Source organism: Harpia harpyja, chromosome 1 (genome assembly GCF_026419915.1).
Source record: "Harpia harpyja isolate bHarHar1 chromosome 1, bHarHar1 primary haplotype, whole genome shotgun sequence".
NCBI classification, from domain to species: Eukaryota; Metazoa; Chordata; class Aves; order Accipitriformes; family Accipitridae; genus Harpia; species Harpia harpyja.
Window position 1 is genome coordinate 12,155,185 of NC_068940.1, and position 26,201 is coordinate 12,181,385.

Here is a 26,201-nt window from a genome sequence, read left to right on the forward strand (position 1 = left end):
CCGTCCTGGCCTGCTGCTGCCGCGGCAGGTGTTCCCGTCAGACAGGATCCGGCCCAGGCTCTGCGAGGCCGGACCGCGGCCGGGCGGGCGGACCCCGCCGCCGCCGCCGCCTTCTTCTTCTTCTTCCTGCGCGCCGCCAGGGGGTGCTGCGCCGTGCGCTGCGCCGGGAGGGGGCCGGGCCGCCCGCCCCGCCCCGCCCCGCCCCGCCCCGCCCCGCCCCGCCCCGCCCCGCCGCGGGCTGGCACGGCCCGCTGCCCCCCCCCGGCTGCTGCAGCCCCCCCCCCCCTCCCGGTTTTGGTGCTCTTGGCCTGCAGGCCGGCCGGCCTCTGTCGGATGCGGCCCGGCTACCCGTGAGGACGATGCTTGTGGCCGTATTGTTCCGGGGGGAAAAAACGTCGACGCGGCAGATGAGGCGGTTGTGGTATTTCGGGGATGCGTGTGTCGCAAATAACGTCCGAGGGAGCCGATCTGGCTGTTCAACGGGATCGGTTTATTGACTTCGCGCTCCTCGGCAGAGTGACCAGACGTCATTTAACAGAAGAGGTTTAAGGCAAAGCCAGAGAGAGCATCAGTCTGGGAATCGCATCCCTTTGCTTATCTCCTGTCCTCCACGGCGTTTGGCCGTTCCCCCTCGCCCCAGCGGCTGCAGGCTGTGCGTGCCGCCTGGTGTCCCACAGATCTGGGGTTGTTGCGCTGAACATTCCTTATAAAGGCACCTCTTGGCACAAAGGCCGTCCCTGGGAGCAGGGTCCTAGGTTGAAATGAAACCTTCTTGGAATAAGTAAATGCCAGGGGTTTATTTCCTATTAAGCTAGCAGATTGTTCATTTTGCCACAGTTTGCGGTGTCCGACCACATACGGGTGGATACTTCTTGTCTTCCTTCCTCTTTATATTTCCAGTCTGGGAAACAGCAAAAAAGTTAGTGAAAAGAGTAACATCTGTGTGAGAGAGAGAGAAAAGGATGAGGCGGGCTGGCCAGGCAACGAGCCTCAGGAGATGGTAACACAGAAGAGCTATTCATTCTGAAAGCCAGTTGCTCCTCGCCCTGCTAGATTATAAATTGGACACCTTATTAAGAGTTGATCCTCCAGCAGCCCCACCCAGGGCTGTGCTCATGCTCTAAACCAGTGGAACGTAATCCCATTTCACTATTGATGCCTGTTACTGGATAAGCACATGTGCAAGCAGGGCAGAGGATACTAGGCAGAAAGAAGCAGCACCCTGGCTGTTTTCTGAATTGTCAGTTTAAGAAAAGAAGAGAGAGTTTTGGGAGAGAATGGGGACGAGGTTGGTTTGCACTAGAATTTAGGCACTTTTATGATGATGCTAGCTGCCTTACAAAATAATTAAACCAGCATAGATTTGGTTTTGGTTGTTTTTTTGCTTGTTTTCTCAGTTGTAACTTAAAAATGCTGACTCACTGGCACAGTGTGCCAACCCAAATGTTGCTGCTAGAATCAACCACTGGAAGAGCCTGAAGAGATACAACCCCACCATGGCGTAGGCTTCAAGTGGGCCTCTTCGGTGATTCCAGGTTTCTCTTCTGATGGTTTGCTTGGTCACTTACTTCTTGTCAGATTAGCCCAAAGGTCTGTACAAATTTAGGCAGATGTCAAGTTGAACAGTTGTTGTGGTGAAAATTTCATGTGAACATAAGTTTAACAAATTCAGCAAAGTTTTATCATCCTTGGCAAGACTTCCAAGCTTTTCAACCTTCGCGCACCTTTTAGCCCTTTGAAAAGTTGTCCGACTGGCATTTCAAATGCACAGTTATTGCCAGTTGTTGTCAGCAATAAATACCTGACATGTATCCTTCAGGTCTTATTTTGGTGCTGAAGCAAACAGGATGGACTATTATAAACCTGTTTTAGTGTCTCTGAAGAGCATCCCTGCTCATACACACATTTTTTTCCTTCCAGGCAAAACCAGCTGGGGGGTTCATGCAATGCTGGATGCATCATGAGGATTCTGTATCATCAGAGCATTTTTTCTGAATATTGTCTAGATACACAGCTGGTTGGTTCCCCTATTGAGGTACCTCTGTTCTACTTTCCTTGGCAAGCAATTTAAACAGATATATTGCAACTGACCAGTGGTCAGGATATTAAAAAGTAACGTGGAAATGCAACCTTAAAACAAGGGCCCCTCCTTGTGTAGCAGTGAGTTATGGACATAGATTCAGGTGTAGTTCAGTGGTATCTTCTAGACTTTTTGACTTGTTTTGCATCCCATATAACTGAAAAGCAGCTTTTGTGTTTGTGTTTGGTTTAGGAGGAAATAAATTTATTTCAGATCTGATTATCATTAGTGACTCATTTGTCATTTGAAAATGTTTTTGTGATTCTCTCCGGGTTCTGAGTCCCTGACAGTCACTGGTGTCTTGGAAACCAATGACTCCTCACATGTTTCTGGATACCTTTATGTATCTGCCTCCAATTACTTTATGAGCTCATGAAAATGAACACAAGGCATCTTTGACATTCCTCTCTCTCTTTTGCTCTCCTATTTTTTACATAGGGTACTTTTGCCAGTAACTGTTTCCTAGTAAAACAATGCCTCTGAATTTGTGCTCTGTGTGTATGTCTGTCTGTGTATGTGATTCCATGTGCCCTACCTCCCCACCTCCCCCAAAGCGCGAGTCTGTTGGTCAGTTAATTTGGCAAAAAAATATAGATCTGAAAGTGAAATTCCTATAAGGTTGAAAGAGAGAGGCAGATGGGTACACAAGAGAGCCTGTTTGTGCTAGAAGCATCAAGGTGCTGCCACTTCAGCTCACCTTTTATCAGGCACCAGAGAACCCCCACTGAAGTGTACCCTTGGAATTCAGACTTCATCCTGTCTGTCAGTCATGGACTACTTGTTTGTACTGGTGGTTTTGGTATGGTTAGAATAGAGACAGGAAAGCTGGGTTGGAAAACTGGAGTTTCTCTTTTGTTCCACACTTTTGAAATTTATGGTTGTCTCCCGCAGGTGATCAGGAGTTCCTAGGCAGTAGGCAATCTCTGTCCCTGGTGCACACACCCTTCAGATTGGGTATTTATTTTGTTACAGAGCAATGTAACTGTCAGATTTCAGTATAATACTAGAAGTGTGGATGTCCTTAAACCAATTTTTGCTAAGGTCATGAAGGCTTTGAACATAAGGGCAAAGCCTTGAATTTCAGCAGAGCAAGTAACAGAGCTCAAGCTTGTTTGGTGGTCTTGTACTGCTGAATAAATGGACTGAAGCATTCTTGTATGGGGTATCATTTCTAAATTCGCTAGGTTGTAGAAATTAAGCATAAGGACTGAGTTCAGTCTAGCAAGTAATCTGATCAGAAATAGTGCTGAAGGATTGAGGCTTTTGCAGCAACAGTTATTGGGGTTTCCAGGATGAATGAGTTCAGATGAACATTAAATCTTCTATTAGTCTTAATGCCGGTGATGGGGAATGGATGACATTATGGAAATGTAAAATACTTTCCTATACCATCATCAGCCCAGGCTCTTGCGACGATTCAGCTTCGGCCAACTGCTCTTCATTCATTTGCTGATCTCAGCCAAGCCCTTGAAGAGCTGGGTAATGGTGTTATTTGCATGGGAGGTGAAGATGATGTAGAGATGGGTGTTATATGTGTACTGCTGACGAGTCAGTCCATGGTGCCACCGAATCTTCTCTAGAGGCTTTATATAGATGTTGAACACGCTGGGTGAGGGGAAAGAATCTTGTGTTATTCAGCAGGTGGAAAAGGTTTTGGAGGTTAAGGAAAGAGCAAGTGTTTATCATAAATCTCTTTGAGTGTACAAGACATTTATGCAAGGGATGTCTGAAGATGTACCAGCTCAGTTCCATGAGCCTGCAGACAGACATTTATTTTCAAACAGCTGAGCTGACTGGAGATCTTACAGCCATTCCAGATGCTTGCTACGAATCCTCTGCTGATGCCGCCTGTACTCCTTGCTCTGCTATTAGAAAAGGTGGTCCAAGGTCTTCTTAATCTGTCAGGTGAAGCCTCTCAGATAGTTTTAAGTGCTGACGAAGGTAGTGTTAACCCAGCTGACATTGCTTTACCTTTAAGAGAGAGCTGTTTACTAGCACAACCTTACCCTGGGTTTTAGAAAGGATGGAGAGGAGAGAAGGCTGCTGCAGCCTTTCTCCCAGAACATGTCCACAGCCCCAGACAGTTCCTGCATTGCCTCCTACAGGTCTGAAGATAGGTAAGGCACGTGTGTGAGACTGGATACATCGACTGGAATAGACTATATTACTCCTGTTTTGTGTGAATATGTGCTTGGATATTTTGTGCCAAGCACGTGTGTAAAATACGTGTGAAGTACTTGTTTGTTACATGAGCAACTAAAATGGAGTATTTGGAGCTGTGTCGGCCTCCTGTGTAAGCAAGAGCTCTAGGATGGGTACACAGTGTGGTAGAAACCCAGGTAACTAAGAGATCATTATTATCCAAATTTACTAACAGAGCATTTACAAGAAATTGGTATTAATTACTATGTTAGTACCACTGTGGTTAAAGCTGAACCAGCAAGTTATAAAAAAATCTTTAAGAGTATCCAGTTGGGGCAAAGAAGAAAGCTCTTGTGCTCAAGGGATCATTCAGAAATGGCAGGAAGCGGGAAGAAAATGTGCAGGTGGTTTTTAAGAGATCCTGAAGTTCCTACAGGGTTTCCAGATCCAAAAATACAGAATTGTTGAAGAATCCTTGATGCATGCACAGGCAAAATGGAGCAAGCTGTAACATTGTGTGTGGCCTAGTGGTAAACATGTCTGTGTGTTGGTAGTGCTTCAACACAGAGAGCTGATAGTACCCACTACTATGATTTTCAGGTAGCGAAATGTGCTTTCCATTATTGAATGGTCCCCTCTGAGGACTCGGGAGTCTTCCCAGCATCCCAGAAACAACCTGCAGCCTTTCTGAAACATGGAAATGAGCACATAGTTTTAAAATTCTCCCTTCATCAAGGAAAAAACCTGCCCTTTCCTGTAAAGCTGCTGATTTACTGTTTATTGTCATAACATGACACAAACATGTTAAAATGGGCCACCCTAATGTCTGAGTCTGGCTCTAAACAAGATTCCTAACTTACTGGTCATCCTGTTTCTGAACTGGGCCAGAATGGAGCATCCTACCTTAACAACAGCCTGAAACTCTAGTGGAATTTAGACTTGGATCCAAACTCAAGGCACAGGCTCTTCTCTAAATAAAAATAACTAGATCACAAGCTATTTTGGGATGGTGACTTTTACACAAGAAACGTAGGGCTTACATAGGTTTTTACTCCTGTCAAATACATCTGGATGCTGTCCTTCTTCCAGCCGATATTCTGAAAGTGCTTTCATCAGGTCACAGCCAAATAACTCCAACTGGAAGGTGGAAACTGAAGAACAACTGACATTATTCATGGTAAACACTGGTGTTTTTTTGATATTTTTTTTTTTTTTTCTTTTCTTCCATGCAGAAAATTCTGCTATTCTGGTTGCTGCTGATGCTGATATAATTTCTGTCATGGCCTGTGACAAATAGCATATGCAATGCTGGGTCAAGATAAGAGCCAACAGCATGTTGGAAAGCCTTCTCTAAATATGAATCCCAATGGTTCTGGCTTTCTTGACAGGGAGGTGTTTAATGAAATTGCCATGCCTGGTACCATTTACATAGCTGCCAAAGCTGCTGATCGCTATCACCTCCTCTCTTCCCCTAGCATCTGCTAGCAAATCTTCTGTTTTTTCCTGCTTACTTGGCTATACCTAGTATAACGATATGAATAGTTTCCATTCATGAAGAATGTGGTGGGATATAGCTAGTTATAACGGATAGGAAGCAAAGGAGGAAGCAGTGTGCTGGCACCTTATTGTCAATGGCACCAAGTAGCAAGCACTAAAGCATGTTTTATATCAGTGGGAGCTGGCTGTGTGTGGTACCCTACTGGGAGCGTTCCCACGGTGCCTAGTGGATGGACGGCAGGGTTTTGTTGCTGTATTTTAAGGTAAGAGCACTTATCACCTCGAGAGCTCCAAGCACTCTATGAACTTCAGTTAATTTAAAGCTCTGGACTGTATAAATTATTATCCTGTTGTATCGAGGAGCAAACTGGTTTGCTTAAGATGTCACAGGAAGTTTTCAGCTTTGCCAAGGGTATAAACTAGGTCTTCTGAGTCACAGGTCTGGGCTATAATCGAAGGAGTCTTCTTCCTCTTAACATAGCTGGCCTACCTTCTCTTTGATGTTATCCCATCTTCCCCTAATCACTGGGTGACATCTGATCTCTGTAACTTTTGTACGGCATCCAAGATCTATTGTATTTGGTCCAAGATCTCACCTTTCATTTCTGGCTCTTCTAATTCTGTTTCAGTCCCTGACGATTCCAGGAGGCTCATCCTAAGCCCAGCTGCCAAGCCCTTGGAAAGCAGGGTGCGCCTTGGTGGTGTATCTTGCCACGGCATGGAGATTTCCCAGGACCAGCCACAGGAATGGTTGCAGTGTCCTCCACTAAAGTCTAGCGTGGCAAATGGCTATTGCCACCCCCACACTTCCTGCAATTTCTGCTTAAACACAGTGTTCTTTACTTGCTGCCTGCGGTTGGTATGTAAAGCTGCTTTCTGTAGGTTTAAAGCTGCTGCCCCCTCCAAAGTGGCTTTATTTTAGTGTTCAGTTCAGTGATTTCAACAGAGTACCTACTAGCTGGTATCTAAGGTTTTATTTAGGGTCAAGTTAACATACAGCATTGCTTTTGTCGACATTATTATTTTTCTTTTGTCTCTAATCTCACTAATTGTTTTAGGTTTCTTTTGTCTTTTTCCCCTCTCCTTTCAGGATTTGCAATTGTTCTTTTCAGCTATGGATGTCATGGACCAAATCCTGCCCTAATTTACACCTGTAAGACCAATGGAGCTGCATGCATGCACACAAGGAGAGAGTTAATAAGATGCTGAAGTTGTTTCCCTGTTTTGAAAAGTCACGTGTTCTAGAGGATTGATGCTGGGAAGTATCATTTAGGATTATATAATTCCTAAATCTGTAAATCCTGATGTACAGATAGCTTGTCCCATGGCTGTATAATTTTATTGGTGATAAAATATATAACTTTAAAAATTTTAGATGCTGTTCTGGTAGAACCCCTTACTGGAGTTATAACACTTTTATAACAGCTTTTTACACAATACAGTGCTTTTCCCATCGTACCTAGTACTAAAGGCTTATCTACACCAGGAGATTTCACAGGTTGAGAATTGTATTCACATAATGTTTAACATTTGTACAAAGGGTGAAAATTGAGATTTAGGTTCTGTTTTGTAGAGGATTTTTACTTTTCGGAATTTGATTTGGCAAATTTTAAAACCTTCTGTTTTTTCACTCCCAACTTTTTGTTTTGTTTTGGATCAATTGGAAGTTTTGATTTTGAGTTTTGTAGCTTACCTAATGCAATAGAAACAGACACAAAATTAAAATGAAAGTAGTTTTGAAATAATAAAAAAAAAAAGCAGCTATGTTGCATTTCAAACATGCTGAAAAATGTTCCAACACCACTGGAACTCTTTGTTTTCCTGATTTTCTTCTTAAGGGAAATCCTGGTGAAATCAGCTGGATTTTGTGATGCGTTTTGATTCCAGCAGAACAGCATTCCAGCAGAGATTTTTTCCTGGTGGATGGAGAAAAGCAGGACCAGCGGAGCTCCTCATGCAGAGGATGTTATTCCAGAAGAAGAGCACTCCCTCACCCGCGGAGAGGAGCGATCCAATACGCCTTCTGTCTGGGGGCAGGAGGGGGAAGGAGGGAGGGAGGAGAGGGGGGGATAAGGATGCTTCCTTCCCAGCACTCAGGGCTGCCGGCCAAGAATGTAAGTCTAAATTCAAGCCCGGCGAGTGCTGTGCCAGATCCAGAGAGTTTGGAGTCCCTTTGTCCAGAAGCTTTCAATACTTGAGGGAGTTGCCAAATGGGATGTGTGGCATCCATGTAATATATCTGATGCATGAAAACTGGTTCCTACTGAGCTTACCGTGGTGCCTGAGGCAAAAGTACTTCTGATTCCCCACATGATGCAGCGATCACCAGACTACTGCTGTTCTCCTTAAACCCGGCCACAATGGCAGTTCAGGACAACCTCCCGCCTCAGGTCAGGCTGAGGCAGGTGGCACGCACAGGGAGAGGAAAGGTAGTGCTGCCTTTGACCCTGCTTTCTCTCTCTGGGAAGGGAGGACCTGATGCTGTTTGCATTTCTCCCTAGGCTGAACCAGTAAGTCTGATGACAGAAATGAACCTTTCCCCCTGGACATGGGCCAAAAGACTTTTTTTTTTTTTCCCTTTCCCTTCCCCTCCTGATTCTTTCATAACCGTCATTTTCACGTATCTCTGGAACATATCACGTACTACTGTCATGTGCTGTAGGTGTGCTCCCCTTTTTTTTTTTCAGCTACGGCCTGCTTCCCATCTGCCAGATAAAAGTCTCTCCTTGTCTGGCTGATGCTTGCCGCAGGTGACAGGGTGGACTGAAGCCATTGCTTCTGCCCCAAGGGAGAGCCTCCACATCTAGGAGAGAGGGAAATCTGCTCTGGAAACACCATCTAGCAGCCTCCATGTCAACAGAGACGTAGCAATTCCTGTGGGATGAGAGTGCCTGTGTTCCTCTGCCTCGTTGGAAAGTTCAGCCAGTTGTGCTTGTGCAAACCCCTGGAGGAGTCTGAGGTTGAGCAGGTGTCAGTGAGGACATAGCCTGGGTTGCAGAACTCCTACGACAGGCTGTGCCGGACAGAGAGGAAACTTGTCTTGGTAGGAATTGTTTTTGTGTTTCATAGGCGTGCCAATGTAGGACAATAGGCAGGGGGAATCCCATGATGTTGCTTCCCAAGCCAGTAGTACCCAAGTGGGTTTCCCATTTCTGTACTAATGGGGTTCGCATCAAATGCCAAGGGTTGCTGAGGGCTGCCTGTGGAGCAACTCTGATACAGGACATGCCAATGCAGAGCCCTGCACAAGGGCATCGGTTCAGCCAGCGCCCAGGCAGAGGTGGAGCAGAAGCAATGTGGTTTGATGGGGCATGGTTCTTTTAGACTTGAATCCCACTAATCCAGGTCTGAAAGGGCCCACGGCGATGTGTGGCAATAGGTTTACAGCCCAGGTCCGTACCTGGATCCAGGCCACTGTAGAGACTAAAGGAGTTGTGATCTCTCCATCCCTCATCCTCCTGACCTCAGTCACGATCCTGGCACACGTTCCTCCAAGTTTCTGGGGCTTCTTGTCGAAGCCATGCTGCTGCACTGAGAGAAGGAGCTCTGGACCAGAAAATGAGAGCTAAAGCTTTTTCCTGGGGCTATCCTAGCCTGGGCAACCACACTGTCTGCTGGGCTGCAGCCTGGCTGCTCCAGCTTCACAGGCAGCAGCCCTGCTTGTCCCCTGCAGCGTGTGCCAGGAGTGGAGTTTCAGCTGCGAAATGGAGCGTGGTCTCTCCTGCCCTCCCTGGGTCGGGGTCCAGAGAGCATGCCCTTTCCCCGGCATCTCACCCACGTGGGCGATGCCCTTTCCCTGGCATCACACCCGCTCCTTCATCTTCTCCTCCGTTCACATCGGGGCTGCTTTTTCCCCAAGCACAGCGAGCAGTCCCCCGCCTTACTGTCCTGTGCTGGCCAGGAGTGAGGTTTTCTGTGTGAGCCTCCCAGGCAGTGTGACTTGTTTCCAGCGCACTACAGCCAGGCCTCTATTCAGATGAATGTCCCTGTTAAATATGTATGAATCCGATTGACTTCGACTTCCTAGTTGTCCAGGTTTTATTCCTTTTTATTCATTCACAGATGCCTCCTGCTAAATAGGGAGTCGTGGCCATGTCTCAGTGAGTTTTGACTTGTTTGAGAGGCTGCCCTCAATCTGCTCATCTTTAAAGCTTCCTCCCCTCCTCCTCCGCTCCATCTCCCTCTGGCTCATTTCCCCCTGCTCCTCTCTCTCTGCAGCTGCTGGACAGCTTTGTGACCACCAATTAGGATGGCTGTTTGCCACTCTCCCATGATTGCTGCCATGTGCTGTTTTCCTTATGCCTGTTCCCTGTTTTCTTCTCTGGTCAAAGAGGAATTCTCCTCCACAGAGAGGGAAGCAGGCATGGTTGTCTCTGGGCTGAAGTGGGAGCTCGTGCTTAGCTCTTACTCCATGGAAAGCCTAGCATTTTATTTTTATGATGACCACGTACACTTGGCAAGCAGCAGTGGCTTTCTCAACCCAGCTGTTCACCGCCTCTCTACCGCAGGTTACCAGCCATCAGGCAAGCAAAACGCGTGCTCGCACCTCGGCTGCGGCCACGCGAAGCCCGGCGGCTTCATGAGAGTGGCTGATGCCACCGAGGCTGCGGACGGTCGGTGGAGCAGCAGAAGGAGCCTCTTTGGGATGGGCAGGCTTTTTGTCGGGCTGGCTCCCAGCAGGAGGGGGGGTGAGCGGTGAGGGGCAGCCTCGCAGCCCCAGGGGCTCGCTTAGCGAGCACTCGCTCCTCGATGCTGCAAGCACTGGTGGTGGAGCTGGAACAAGAGGCTGATGATTTATAAATAGACTTATTGTTGCAAATGGGGCGAAAGTCCTAGTGACAGTGGTGCCTGTGTACAGGCAGGTGAGCTTGTATAATCTGCCTGTGCTGGGCCTGAGGACTTAGGATGGGATTTTCAGTGGTGCCAAAGGAACCTCAGTACCTGACTGCTGCTGAGGTTTTGCCTTTTAAGCTTTTGGGAGGTTGTTGTTTCCTTTCCTCCCAGCCATCAGGGAATCCTCCCAGACAGGCAACGCTTGCAGTGATGTGAAATAACAGCAAGTTTTGGCAGAGAGATCTCCAAGCGCACGTGCTGGCCCACAACCTAGAGTGCCACCCGCTGAAGCAGTGGCTGGTCAGAAATGCCACCTAAGCCCGGATGAAATCAAGGGCTTGTAGATTTTGCAGCCTGCCCCTGCTGTGCATGTCCTACCAGGGCCTTTCGGGGAAGCTGGTGAGACAACTGATGCCTCAGACATCGCGGGCCCAGGAAAGAGGACGTCTCCTGCGCCCCGTTGTGTTCCCTGGAGATTTCATGCTGGGTAGCAGTCTCCTGCAGGGACCTGCACAGGCCACCTGGCCGGGCAGGAGATGTCAGGTGTCCTCCTCCTGCCTAATCCGGGAGGGCATGAACTGAACAAGGAAGCGCTTTTCCCTCCTCTGCCACAACAATCCGTTCCTGCGTTTTCCTGGGAGCGCCCGTGGCACCGGCTCTGCCGGGAAGTCTGCTGTGGCCCGTGAGCCGCCCCAGTCCAGGTTCCTGTTGACTCCCAGCCAGAGCCACCTGCGAAATGGCCGTCTGTGAGTCAGGGCGAGATGGCACCCGGGAGGCCCCTTGGCCGCCCGCCTGGGCGAGGGGCAGCCTCCTCGGCCGCCGCGGGTGGTGGCCAGCTCCCCCGCTGTCCGAGCGGCGGGGGCCGTCTGTTGGGTGGTCTTCCTCCAGGGATAAAGCCCCGTGAGACCCACCCTCGTCCTTCCGTGACCGGGGACAGGACCATGCTGCTGCGGCAGGGGAGCCAGTGAGAAAGCGGCTGGTTTTCCTTCCCCCTCCCCAGCACATGTTATTTTACATTTAAAATGTATTTATTTTATTTTACTTCATCCCGTTCCATTTATTTTTTACATATTTATTTTTACTTCGCTCTCTTTATTTTTACCTTGTTCTTTTTTTATTTTCCTTTGCCCAGCTCTGTCTTACCAAATTCCCCTCCCCGAGCGCTCTTCGGGCTGACAGTCTCTCTCACCCCGCTCTCTGCACCCCCCTCTCTTTCTGCTCGGCAGGAAGGTTGTTCCTCGGGCGCTGGAGCTTGTCCCTGCACGTAGTCCGTCCTTTGGCCGAGGAGCCGTGGGACAGCTGTCCCGCCGCCCCGGCCGGGCGGCAGTGCCCGTGCCAGGCTGGTCTTCGCCGTGCGTGACTCGGCCGTCCCATCTTCCTGCGGCCGCTTGCTCCCGCCTGCTCGCTGACCTTTTCCTGCCAGGTCCAAGATGGGGCCACAGGCCGCCTCTCCCGCACCCCCGTCCCTCTTTAAAGATACAACATGATTCCTTTATCTCCCGGCGCCAGGCGAGCCTGGGACGCTCAGAGGTGCAGATAACATTGCTGCTGCGTGTGCTGGGGGCCAGGCAGGCGAGCAGGGACCTCTCCTCTCCCCCAGCGCTCAGCAGATGACCGCCTGGTCATCTCCCTGCCCTCGCTTTTATTTCTGGCGGGCGCAGAGGGATCCAGCTGCCATTTCTGCCCCGTCAGCAGACTGCAGTGCGGCCCTTCCAGGTCCCAGTGGCAGGGTGGCTGGGCAAAGCCCTCGGAGAAGGGGCAGCAGGCAGGAGCGAGCGGGCAGCAGCGGCCGGCTGCTGCCCTGCTGGGAGCTGCAGGGCTCGGTGGGGCCATGGTGGCCTGAAGGGGATGGATGGGTTCAGGCTGTGGTGCAAAAGCTGGCGGGGAAGCCAGGACGTGCACAAAAAAAGTAGTTTATGGCCTGGCAAGGGAGTTAGGGAGGAACTTGATCCCTCCTTAAACCGCAAGTGGGTATTCGGGGTTCTTGTTTCTTCGGGTCTGCTTGTCCAGGGGCACAAGTATCTGGCTCCGTGGATGCTTATGAATATCCAGTTACTTATTTGCTGAGGCATAAATTCAAAACTACTCTTGGTAAAATCACAGAAGAAAGAGCAAAATTTTAGTCACTGTTAGCACAGATTACTGGTGATGCTTCCATCCAATACCACAGTGCATTTTCCTATGATATTTTACAGTGAGAACATAAAGCCTGGCATCTTTTAATTTTATAATCGAAACATGTTTACAACAACAAAAATATGTGGGAATTCAATATTGTTCAGGTTATTGGATTAAAAGCCTGTCTCTCAACTTATTTACCCCTCTGCCTATGGCTTTTACTGCACCTGTTTCCACAAGCATCGGAGCATTTGTGTTTTGTCTGTCTTTTCCATGGCAAGATGAAATCATCTTGGAGCATGGGTGCGGTGGTGAAAGACACACGTAGTGGATTTACATCTCTGGGATAAAGGGAGAAGCTGAAGAAAGATTCCCCCGTGAGCTGGCTCTTATCGTCAGTGCAAAGGTCTTAGTCAGCACAAGCCCAGACTGCCAAAATTGTGCAGCCTGGTGCTGTCAGGGCTAGAGCCCCTGCAGCCTCCTGGTTCCCTGGATCAGCCAAGGACAAAGGCTTCGGGAGCTGGTGCTCCTCTGGCAGGGTCTGCTGAGCCCAGGTCAGGCGAGCGGCAGGCATCTGAAACATGGCATGTGACCCTGCTCTTCTGGAGCTTGGGAAAACACCCTCCAGTTTGATTTTAGCAAATCACCCTGAGGCCAGGTCCTGTAGCATGTTGAGCATCCGTGGATATTGGCTAGAGCTGGGTGAAACCTAACATTTTGGAGAATAATTTCCATGATACAGACGTGATACTCAAGTGTGATATTGCGTGTTTAAGTACTCGGGTTTCAGGCAGCAAGGATGTGCAGATACTCTGACTCACTAGAAGAAAAATTACTTCTAGTGACTCAAAGGCTTGGATGCAGTTGTTTCCTAGTTAATCACTCTACCATGGGTCCAAAATCCTCCTCTGAGGACCAGAGAAAGTTTGTGGCCTTGAGAATCCTTCCCGCTCTGGTGCAGCTCTCTGGGTGGAGAGATTAACCTCTTGCTGCCCATCGGTACCATCTGCAGACCTAATTCATTCCTGGGCTCTTACCACAAATGACCTGGTAGGCTCTGAAAGCCTGACAGTGGCAGTTTTGCCTAAAAGATGGACTCTGTGGGGGACATGTGGACTTCATTGGGGTTACCATGTGATTTGAGGAGTCGCCACAAAGGTATACTGCAGGTTTGGCAGCGATCTCGTGATCTGAGGACACGGGGGGTGCGTGGACACAGGAGTTGTCATTCCTGGGAAGAGATGGACCCAGCAGTGCACTAGAGCTGGGGAAGCCCAGGGAACCCCACTACCCTGCCCTTCTTTTGCAAGAGCACAGTAAGAGATGCCACCCTTTACCTTGGTGTGGCCGGTTGACCAGGAAACTGTTCCCATTGAACAAAAGGTGAAATTTCTCTCTTTTGTAGCTTTGTGTTTGATTTTTGTGTCCTGTGGTTATTTTGTACCAAATGGTACAAAACCCGAGTATTATGCATTGAGATTCCAGATAGCTCATCTCCTCTGCCCTAAGACCAAAGCGTATGCTGCTGTCAGCACAGGGAAATAGTACATCCACAGACGGGAGCAAAGAGTATTTCTTTTCAAAGTTTGTGATAATTTTGCACTTAACTGGTACGTAAGAAACCTAGCAAATCATAATTAAAACCTGAGTTTTCCTTTTGCTAAAACTGGGTCTTAAAATGTAACTTGCCTTAAATATCTGAGACGAAAAGGCAAGCTTTTGAAAGAGATGAAGCATGCCCTCATGTGGCAATAGTTTTTCCTTATAATACCTGTTTGTTTTGTTTTTAATCCCCAAATAATCTATTACAGTGAGTTATGTCATTACAGCAGAACTGGCATATAGAGCGGGTGTTGTGATACAAAGCTGGCGTACACACAAAATGTTTGGGAATAATTACATGGGCTCAAACTCTCTTGTTACTTGAGTCCCTGCATGAGTGTTTTTAGTCTAAAATAAGAATAGCTCCAGACAGGAATTCTCAAATAAACAAAGGTGTGAATTAAAACTTGTCCTGTCCTATGCTCTGTGGGAAAGTTGCTTTCCATGACTGAAAGCAAAGTTTAAAATTGTTACAAAGCCCTGGGTGGACAGCTTGCTTTGAAACCAGAATAATCGATCTTGAAGTCAATTTTAAGCTAAACCAAAATCAAATGAAAATGAAATACACGTTCACAGAGCTGGCCTGAATAACTCACTTTAAAATCATGTTATTTGTTGAGCTGATGGAACTTCCTCATGTCTACATAAGGCTTGCAACTGCGTGGATAAGCCTTTGGAAACCTGGCTGTGCTGTAAATTTTATATTTTTGACATGTAGAGGTTGGGTTTTAAAACCCCAGCTGACACTGCTCTGATAAATCGGGAAGTTCTAGTCTTGCCTGATACAGCATCATCTGCTTTTACTGTAGATTTTCTTTCAGTTTTCTTTTTTTCTTCCCTGAATTTAAACAGTGAATGTGATTTATAGAAATTACTGGGTCCTAGAAGCTTATCATGACTTTTTGTAGCATTATTTTGTGTGTGATTACAGATGGATTGGTATCTTTCATCCAGAGCACCGTAGGGAGAGTAAAGATAAAAATGGATGAGGGTCATGGGATGCCTGATTTGGAGTGTGATGGTTGCCATCAAGTTTGAAACTGCAGGGAAGCATTTGAAATTCCAGGGTTTCCAGTCTGCTGCCAGGTCACTGTTTCCATTGGCTCACTCTTTACTGGATTGCTAGGAAGATGGAGGCAAGGAAGATGTACTGCACCCCACCATGGAGCAACCTGCAGCTCGACCTCCCTCCAACGTGTGATTTCTCTTCTGAGGGACCTGCCAGGGGCAAGATTCATCCGCGTGGGGGATCTCTGACCCCTCTGTGGCAGATTGTCACCACTGTCACCAGGCAATCACCTGCGCCACGGGTTCCCCAAGGTTCATCTTCTTCCTTGTAAAGCTGCATGGGCTCATAGGGTGGTCGGATGAGCTGAAGAGCAGTTGCTTTCTCCTCTCGTCTTCCTTTCCAGCCTACAGCTCCCTCCTGTGCTAAGGGTAGTTTCCACAAGGTCAGGAAATATGAGAAGCAGAGAAACGGGAAACTCAGGATCCACCGGGCTTCCCTTGGCTCTGCTGGGGGGCCTGAACATGTGTGTGAGAGCTGTGGGTGGTCTGAATTCTGGGTGCTTGATCTGGAGGCTTTGGATATCGGTGTAGATATCCAAGCTGCTTTGAGAAGACTTCAGGCTGAATGAGAAGTGAATTCCTTAAATCTCTCCCCTAGGGTCTCATTGACTTCAGTGGCAGCGAAATTCTTCCTCAGAGACAACTTGCAATTTTCATTCATCGCATCCTTGGCAATGGTCTGCTATCGAGTTCCCTTTGAAAAGGTTTTTGTGCCGTAATCTGCTGGCTGATTATTTAACTGGTGCTGCCTACAAACCTCTGCTAGTTGTCGCACATCTTGTAATTTTTAAGGGTTTATTTCAGCTCCTTTGCGAAGTGTAAGGAAACGGATGATTAGCGAAGTTCTTCCCAGTATTTTAGAAGCATTAGTAAATATTGAATAAAGGGCAATTGCACCGTTGTTTTCGTGGGAACTGTGAAAGAAAGTAAGACTGCTAGATTAGACACAATCCTGCTCTTGAAGTCACAATTCTTACACACTGTTTTTTGCACTTGGGTGCAAAAACTCATACGTGAGAATGTGTGCTTGTAATGAGCCAAGTAATTCAGCACCATAAGAATCCCACCAACTTCATCTCCAGGCTGGTAATGAACACGGGCCTGGACACGTCCAAATGATTTGTTTGCCTGCAGAAACCATCTTGCACTATTTACAGTCAACGACAGCAGTGTCCTTCAAACGTTGGCTTAGATGCAGTAAACATAATTGCCACTTCTGCTTTGCTTCCTCTTCTTGCTGTGCCCTAGGCTGGTCGTAGCTGTGCTCCGCTTTCTGTTACCCGGCCAGAGACACCCTGCATCTGGAAAAAGGCGAGCGGGGCAGCTCTGTTGGAGAACGGTTAGTCCATCCCTGTGCCTTGCTGCCCATTTGCATGGCCTCTGTACCTGACCCAGTGCGTTTCCAGCTGGCTGGGGTGCACCTGAGCAGCGCTGATGTCCCTGCAGCAACTGCATGGAGGACTGGAGTGGAGATGCTTGCCGACTAGATGAACTGGTCGACTGGTTAAATAATGGTGGCAAAGGAACTTGCAAAGCTGCTTTGAAGAAGTGGGTGGGTCTCAGCCACGTCCCCACTGGCTTTTGTGTTACGCCCTCAAGCCTGATTTCCATTTTCTGGACACCCTTTGCTTTCTGCTCTTCTGCTTGTTTGGCAGGAGATGCTGGCCAGTGGGTTGTGGCAGGCCGTCAGAAGCGGACAGAGGCCTCCATGGGATGAACAAAGCCTGCCCATTCTCTGCCCAGCCCGAAAACCTCGCAGAAGGCATGGGATGCCCAGTCATGGTCCTGTCGCTCATCTTTCAATCTGCAGGAGACGAGTGACAGTGGCACCCCAGGACATACCACCCTGGAGGCATCGCCATGAGACTCATGGCAGTGTGAGCCAGGGCTCGGCTGGTGGTTTTCAGATGAAGAGCACTTAAGGCCACGGCTGTGAGCACTCTCTCTAAACCCCTTTTTCCTGGGCCCTTCAGCAGTTTTTAACGGTTTCTGTTCAGATACATCTGAAATAATAGGTATTATAGGGGTACAGGGCTCCTGCCGCTCCCCTCCAGCAAGGCTGGGGGTGCGGGGCAGGTAGCCCCCTCTTCCCTAAGGGGCTTCACCCACGCCTGCTCCCTGTGTTGTGGGGGCCGTGCCATTTGCAGAGGTGGCACGTTGACCATTTTTGCTTCTTGCCATACACCGGTGAACCCCAGCTGCTTTCCCACTGATGTAACTCACCACACCAGTGGGATGTTGAGGCGGCAGGGAGACAGTAGGCAGACGCCAGTGAGGTTTAATCCAGCTGGCTTGGGTGCCGGTAGGCAGGGAATTGCTGCCCCAACCTTTAATCACCTGAGTGAGTACCATGTGAGCCTGAAAAGCTCAGGCTGGAAATGACGGCGTTGCAGCAAAAGGCAGAGGTTTTGTCCTGCGCTGACCCTGGCTGGCAGCCAGGGATGTGTGAGGGACGGGCTGCACTGCGGATGGTCCTCCAGGCTGCTCAGGCCACCCCCTGGGTGGATTCAAGGTCCCGATCTCTGAGGAGCTCCATCCCTGGCTTGCAGGAAAAGGAGCACTCGTCTGGGCCAGGGGAAATCCCGAGGGCCCTGGAGCATGTGGCCAGGTCTGCTCCTCTTCCAGAAGGTCCTACAACAACAAGAGTACTGTACAAGAAGGTGACTTAGGCAGGACTGTGGGCTTTCACAGCATATGGGCCCCCACCCCCAATGGAAAATTTGCATAAATACCTTTCCAAGTAATGAGTTTTTTCTAAATGGGACTAAAATCACGTGAGAGGCAGGGAGGGGTGTTCACGGGAAGGGCAGATCTGCTACGCTGGGACCTCATGCGAGAAATTGGACTAGTACTGTCCACTAAAGTTAGACCATGAATTTGGAAGGGCCTAGTTGAGGAATCTCCTTAGCACAGCTGGATCGACCTTGATGTTTTTAACCTGACAAAGTCAATTCACACCAAGAAGTAGCTTCTGTGTCCGTGGCAGGGAGAAGAGACCATGAGGCCCTGTGACACCTCTTCAGGACACCTCCGTGCGAGCCTGATGGACCAGAGCGATGCCCATACGGTATGAAGAAGGGTGCTGTTGAAAACTGTTACCCCCAAACCCAAGAGCCACCCTCTTTTTGAGGAGGAGTTTGATGAGGTGGGGAGGAGGCAGGGGAGAAGCGAGTTCCTTTAGAGTTATCCACTTAAAGTCTTCTCCCCTCGTAGCTCTCAGAGCATTTTCCAGGGGATGTTGTTATTCTTACCCTGGCTTAACCCATGGGGAAACTGAGGCACGCAGCAGTAAGGTGACTGATCCGTGGTCAGTGCAAAGCCCAGAGAAGGACCTTGCTCTCTTGGATTCCAGTCAGGTTCTCACTACCAGTTAAGTTATAAGTGGTATAAAAATAGCTGTTCTGCTCTCTTTATTTAGAAATCCCCATTTCCAGCGGGAAGCAGGTAGAGGGGGAATCGATAAGCCCTGCTGCTACTGCTTTTCCTTACTAGCCTGCCTGTCAGTTCCGTTTACCATTTTGCATATGGTCACTTGATAGCAGCAGCTGCTTTGGGACATCTCTATCTGTCACATCCTTCTTTTTATTTCAGTGTCCAAAAGCTTCAGTGCTCCACTAAAAAAAAAAAAAGCATTAAAAAAACCACCCCTGGTAGCCGAGTTTCCTCCCAGGTTCAGTTCTAAACATGTCATTTTAATGATGTCTAAACTACACAGTGCTTGATGAGCAAAACATTAGTATCTTCTAGCCACATTTGTTTTCCCTGTCTCCCAGAGCATTATAGTCACCCAGGGAGAACTGCGTGTTCTACTTCGCTGCTGTAAAGCTATTATGGGTATGAAAAGTTCCCATTAATCTGCTCCACACATGGATGTTTCTGGATAAAGTTCAGTAGCCAGATCCCTCTTTCTTTGTGTGCATCAAACGAAGCAGAAAAACGCCTCCAATTTAAAGACACCAAATGAATAACCAAATAGATGAGATTAATTTTTGTTTAATCCACGTGGGCAGCGAAGCCAATGGCCAGTGTTTGTATGTGGACTTCTCCTGGGAGTTCATTACCAGCCAAGTCTGTAATAAGTTAATGCAGAGATTCCATGGAAATAGGGGGTTAATTATATGCAGAGGATGTTGGCCAATGTACAGCTTTGAACAACAAAAATAGCCCAAAGTCTTGTGTTTTGGATGTGGAATCAATTAACGAGGTCCACGACATGTACCAGAATTTGTTAAGATAGTTGTTGTACTATAAGGATGCTTTATTTTTTTTTTTTCTAAAAAGTTAAGAAAATAAGTGGATAATGGAAGGCGAGGGACAGAAAGACATGAGACTGGTAATGAAACACTGGACTTTGGCCTGGGGCCAAGGCAAGCTTTTCAACGGGTCTGAAGTTTGGACGACAGCAGAGTTTGAACCGGTTTTCACTAACTGTCCAAAAGGTTATACTGTAATAGATGGAGAGAAGAGGTTGCTTTTAGTTTACCAACTCCCTTCTCTCTGCTGGCAGGAGCGTTATGCTGCTAATACGCCGTAGTCATCAGACTGACGGATATCAGCATGTGGCGTGGCGTGCTGCAGATTCAACTCCGAAGCTGAAACATAAAATATTCCTCTCGATGCTGGTTGGCACAAACCTAATTTTTTCCCCCTTTCCACATCTGGTCCTAATATAAAATGTGTCTTTCTGCCTTTTTTTTTTTTTCCCTTGCCACATCTTTAGAAATGGCTTCTTTAAAAAAAATAGAGTGCCCCCCCCCCTTCCCCTATATTTCTAGGTTTTAGAATTAATTGTATGTATGTGTGGTAGTTTAACAGTACAGCTTGGGTACTGAATAGAGCACAGCACTGTGCCTTTGCAAAGGGATGTCGTTTCGCAAAAAAAAGCAGAGAAAGATGAGATTACTTTTACTTCCCTTCAGTGTTCAGAGCTGTGAAGCACAGTTTTGGCTGTTACAACTTTTCAAGGAGTCCCTTAAACAGGTAGAATACAAATTTAAAAAAAAAAGATCTGACCCATTTTCACCCTGTTTCATTTTAGCACAAGCTCTGGGCATGCTCCAAGCATTTCTTAAGTCCCTCAGCTCCCACTGCTTTTTTTCTCACCCCCTTCCCCCAACTTGATCCCTAAAGCCATTAGTTTGTTCCTAGAAATTATCATCTTCTTTGTTGTGGTGTGTTTTGGTTTGTTTTTTGTTTTGCACGCAGAAATCCACAGGCCAAAGCAAAGAGTACTTCAGAAAAATGTTGCAAGACAACCCAGTTTCGAGCCAAGTGCTGCTGATAACTTCTCAGCACCTTTGCTGAAGTGGTGGAGGCTGGGACCGCTGAGTCTCCATAGAAATCACAGTGGGTAAGGTTTTTTTAACTAATTAGCGGTAATCCTGAGCAACTCTGTGGGCTGTAATTTATGGTGTTTCCACCAGGTTCTGTGTTCAGCTCCTCACGGAGAGGGTGGGCCCCCAGACCTTTTAGCATGTGGACTCCTGGAGACTGGCACGATCTGGAGATCTCAGAGGAGCCCCCCAGGGTGCAGGGACATGGCTTGAGGTCGAGTGCCCCTGCAGTCCTCCGTGCCTGCTGGCGGGCCAGCCCCATCGCTGGCCATTGGCCCGAAGGTACTTAGGGGGGATCCAGGATGCAGGCTAGGACAAGGGCGGGATGGACGTTGGCGGGGTTTACAACGGTGACAGGAGGCTGGCTGTACGAGGGACCTTGGTGAGCCACTCTGGAGGAATGGACTCAGTCAGCAGAGGTGATGTAGGGACTGTCCTGACCTCTCGCCTGCCCGCCTGGCTGCTCAGAGTTAAAGTGTTACCAGCAAAGGTGGCTGCAGCCTTTACACAGCAGATCTCGTGTGCCCGTCGCCTCCCAGGGACACCCGGGGACAAGGTCAGAGCAGCGGGAGGGGAAGGTTATTTCTGGGGCAGCTCTTTAGATAGACAGGAAGGAGGACGCAGGGGAGGTCAGGCATGAGGAGGGTGCGATAGCTGAGCTGAGGTGGCCGGCCTCGGGCCACCAGGTCGATGAGGAGACACAGAAGCTGTGGGGCTTGTTAGTCAGGGTCCCAGCCTGCAAAAGGAGCCGGCAGTAACGAGTACAGTTTCTTAGACATTGCATGGGAACGGGCAATGCCTTTATTTTGCCTGTAATACCAGGGATGGCTTCAGGCACGGTGTTACAGGTGCACTAACAATGAACACTGGCATGCAGCTCCCCCATGCCCTCCAGTACCCACCAGGTGTTAAAGCAGGAGCAGGCTACATCTGCTCTCTGGCTTGCCAAAATTTTGAAAGGAAAATGTATATCCCAAGTACCAGAGCACCACTCAACTCCCTCGTTTATATCCTGCAACTGGTTCTATTCGCAACCAACTGAAATGGGAACGTCCAGCCCCATTCATGCCATAAGCATAAGAAAACAGCAGATCTGGGGAGTGTCATAAGAGAGGGAGTCTTTACTGTCTCTGGATCTGTTGGTTTTAGTTCTTCCTTGTTTGGGAGTGCTTTAGGATGGGGCGACCTGCTGCTGACACAGCTGAGCAGTGGCATGTCCCATGCCTTCAACTCAGCTGAAACTCTCCACAGAGCAAGAATGGATGATGGCAGCCTAATTCCTCTGTAACCAATCTGAGCAAGGAAGTATAATTATGATAGTTATCACTGGGAGATGTTTTAAAGGGAATGCATGCTAGATACTCTGACTAAGCACTTAATTTTTTTCCATCAAATTACTTCTAGCCCAGCAGCTAGCTCTATGTACATAATAGCTCTGTTGGCTTCAATGAGGTCTGCCAGCTAAGGTCAGCTGAGTACCTGCCCCATGAGAGCAGGCCACAGAGCAGATGCGAGATGCCATGGTGTCACCTCATCCACTCCTTTCCTCTTCTGCTGCAGACCCTCACCCCGCTGGCTACTTGTCAGCATTTCGCCTTGTATAGTTTTAAATGAATCTCGCTCCATCTGATTTTACTCTTAAACCACTCGATCATTTCCCTTTTAAAATTCAGATTTTTGTTCACACTCGAATAAAAATACATATCAATATTTTATAAATTCTGCAGTATATCCCCAGGCACAAATTATATTGTAATAATAAAATGGCTAGCTTGTTTTAATAGTTCCTGGCTTTTGGCTTTATGTAACACTGCAGGTGTGATTCTAGTAGCAATACTGTAGGTGTGAATTATTATGTTAGCGTAATAGGCTGTACTTTATTGTGCTTTATTGCGCTTTATTGCTTAATTGGCTTCTTCCATAAGGATTCTGCAGTTGTTACTGGGAAATAATGCCAAGCTTTTCCATGAAAAGAGTGATACTCTCTTTTTTTTGGTGTTTACTGAGGTCAGTCTGATTTCAGTGCGTGACTGGGTTTGGGAAATGAAAGAAAGATGTCATTAAATGAATTAAGAAAGTGCTTACTAAGTCCTTAATAAAAAGCAGAGCAGGCTAAAAGATGCTCCTTGTTATGCATAGATACTTGTAGCCCCAAAGAGCCCTTTGGGAAAACAGCTGGCTGAGCTTTCTGGCAAAGAAAGCTCTCTCCCATGTTTGGGGGATTCCCAGGTGGTGGGCAATACCTCTGGGTGCTTACACGCTCTGTGATCTCCTCTTCCCTCTCTGTCCTTCCCACCACCTTACTTCTTACAGAAGATGGAAGAAGATCAAAGTTGTCTTCACAGCAACACACAGGCCCTGATCCCCTTGCCAACATACCCCTACAAGAGCGTACCCCTGAGCCGCCCCGCGCGGGGGCACCTGCCTCCCCCCGGCCGTGCCGACCCGCCTGAAGCAGCAGGGACGCAGGCAGCCCTTCAGAGCATGTGCAGGTCCTGCTGCTGTGCCTGGGAATCGAAGGGGCAGGGAGAAGTCCCAGGGGTGCCCAGGTGTCCCACGGTCGCCTCTGCCACTTGGAACCTGAGACACCTCCGGTATGTACCCCCACACCGTGGTGCGGGGACCAAGGGCATTTTTCGATGGTTGGAAATCACGAAAGCTGCTGCTCCTGTGAGTCACTCGAATTCCCACCACGTACTCTTGCTAAATCATTTCCACCTCTGCTCCCCTATGCTCCCCAGCAGTGTGCCTAGTCATGCTGCTGAAGTTCATTGTTGGTCTCTCTATTTCATTTAAGCCTTTTTATGTTTCTCTGGAACTGCAGGTTTAGCAGAGGGATCTGTTTTTGCTTTCAGCTGGGTGAAATGTTTATGCTTGGCATATTGTTTGCAGGGACAGTGGGGTAGGTGATTTCCCAAGCGGGACCTTCGTCATGCAGAATAGGAAACTTCTGATTTTCCCCTCTTCTTGTAATGGTATTTTCCAAAACTATTAATGAAAAGCAGGGCTGGGCAAGAGCTACAAAATATGGATGCAGATCTAGATTTTGAAGGTGCAGGGTTTTGCCTGGTTCCCCCAAAACGGTGAGGCTGTACGTGTGCTGAATGCTATCTTGCCTTACCAGGGATCAAACTGAAAATCTGCAAAGCTGAAAGCCCAATGGATGCACCACTAACGGCCGAGTGAATAGGAGTTAGCCATGCAACAGATTGTCCTTTTCTGTGGCTGCAGCACAAAAAGTTTAGTACTCGTGTCCTCCTTCTTCCAGGTCTCACTCACCAGGTCCAACCCAGGGAGGATGAGCATGTTTGAGCTGTGTTTGCGCTATCTGTCCGGGAAAAGAGGACTTGTCTCAGCCACAAAGGTCTTGCTGGGGTTTGTGCTGAAGTGGGTTTCCACCATCTGGGATCTACCCAAGAGCTACATCATACTCTCTTAGAGATAGGAAAACTTCATAAAGAGAAGACTTTGAATTAGGAGTCTGCTGTGCATTGCAACATTTATCATCATGATTCACATACCTCCAGTATTACTGCAAATCCAGGCAAAGTGTGAAATGATTCTCTCTCTTATCTTTGAGGAAATGCAACGTGCTCCAACCCTGCTGACTCTGAAAGCCAGCTCTGCCCTGTTTTGGTCCATGTAAATTGTCAGGATTATTAGAAAAGCTCAACAAACCTCGACAGCATAATCTACCCAATTAATTTTGAAGTACTTTGGGAAGCATTCAGTATTTTTTCTTTTCATCTTATGCAGCTCCATAGAAATCCTTGGAGTTCTGCAGGTACATACTGAGTTATGAAGGAGCTGGAGGCACTTAGAGAGCTGGAACATGATTAATAACTGCCAAATTACAGGGAACACTTAAAAATCCCTTAAATCCCTTAAATCTCTCCCCTCCCTGACTTTCTCCTAGGAACTAGGACAAGAGCCTTTAGCTAGGCTGTCTTTCCCTGATGCAGTCCCTTCATTGTGATGGGAGAGGATCTGAAGCCACGGGCAAGGCATTCAGAAACTTTCGGACGAAGTCCTGATATGGAAAAAAAGAGAGAATGGGTGAGCTGCAGCACAGAGGATCACACGAGGGAGTAGCTGGTATGTGCATGCCAGTGCCAGAGTCCTCAGACTCTTTCATCATGGGAACGACAGCTTGACTGCCAGATAAACCACCTCCTTTTGTATTCACAATTGCAAAATATCTCTGCAGCAGCTCTAGCAATTGCTCAGAGAGAAAAGAAATTGAAGAACTTTTCTTGCATCCTTAGCATAACAGGTGTTTTTACAAAAAAAAAAAAGCATTTTCATTTGGCCCTTTGCTGTATCTCCGCTCTGTGTCTGAAGTGTTTTCTTTGTCAAGGAGAAAAGCAGAGGCAGTCAACTCTTTGCAGACCCTTGACAGTGGTTTTGGGTTTATCAATTTTAAGGTTGTTTTCCTGTATACATTTCAGTATTGGTTTTTGTTTTAGATTGCATGGAGTAACAGTATTGATTTTGCTGCCATGCTGTCTTCTGCAGAAAAATTTAAGAATATTTCTCATTCCTGTTTGCCACGGAGGCCTCAATCTCAGAGTAAATTACAGGAGAAACCCGGAATCAGTTAACTGAATGTTAAGCAAAATGAATGAGGCTTGTATAGTGCCCTGAAGGTCATTAGACTCAAGGTCTGAATGGCTGCCAAGGGGAGCGAGCTCCAGAGTGGGAGCATTCATCTGAGAAATCCCCATTGCTGGACGTGGAGGGGTCAAACCTGGGAGCTGGCTGCAGGCTCCTCCCAGCTGAGCTCAGCTGCCATGGCTGGACGTGGAGTAGGACCTTGTCCCTTCTCCTACTCCTGGTCCAGAGAGCTCTGCAAGTGGATGAGAGGGCACGTCCCACCCCATGGGAGGGCATTGGGGACTTGCCTATCACTCCAGCCAGCTCGCTGCTTCCTTTACTAGCTGTGGAGCCAGCAAGTAGCTCTAAAATCATGAAGACAGACAGTTGCTGGGAGTTAGGGCTGATGAAAAGGGCCCATGGATCCCTGCTAAAGTGAAAGTCTGGAAGTGGCACAGCATCAAGGGGTGCAGCAGGCAACGCAGAGCCACCAGTGGTCAGCTGTGTGTCCTTTGAGCTGCTCTCCATCCCACCCACGACTTTCTCTCCCCATCAGAGTAACTCTGCTGAGGGGCTGCTGGTTTATCTTCCACTTCAGTCCTGTCTCTTTCCAACTTGGATGTGGAAGTGAAACCACAGGATGTGGATGCAAGATGGAAACAGAGAGGCAGAGCGTTGTGATGTCCGTTCAACTTCAAAGTGTCTTCCAGTGCCTCTTTCTACATTATAGAAGAATTTTAACTAAATAAAATCATTAAGTGAAAACTATTATGAGCCAGGATGAAGATGTATCCGGGTACCTGTGCACTGTTATTCATGAATGTTAAGCAGCATGGTAGGCCTTCCTGTAGATCAGTTTGTGTATCTGTGGAGCAGTCTTGATATTTTATTCCTCATTCGTGCCATAATTGCAGGAATCCTTTATGCCAGTGTAA

The 26,201-nt window shown here is 47.9% G+C and overlaps 1 long non-coding RNA gene across 5 annotated transcripts; it reads left to right on the forward strand.

Moving 5' to 3' along the window:
• Positions 1 to 399: 399 nt before the first annotated feature.
• LOC128137108 (uncharacterized) lies at positions 400 to 26,031 on the forward strand. Of its 5 annotated transcripts, none has more exons than XR_008233596.1 (6): positions 400 to 8,229; positions 8,407 to 8,762; positions 20,546 to 20,690; positions 20,764 to 20,955; positions 22,987 to 23,267; positions 23,942 to 26,031. It is a non-coding gene; the product is annotated as an uncharacterized LOC128137108 (long non-coding RNA). The 5 variants fall into 5 exon arrangements; XR_008233585.1 differs by having other exon boundaries at positions 400 to 6,578; positions 6,810 to 8,762; XR_008233572.1 differs by having other exon boundaries at positions 400 to 2,043; positions 2,361 to 8,762.
• Positions 26,032 to 26,201: the final 170 nt, after the last annotated feature.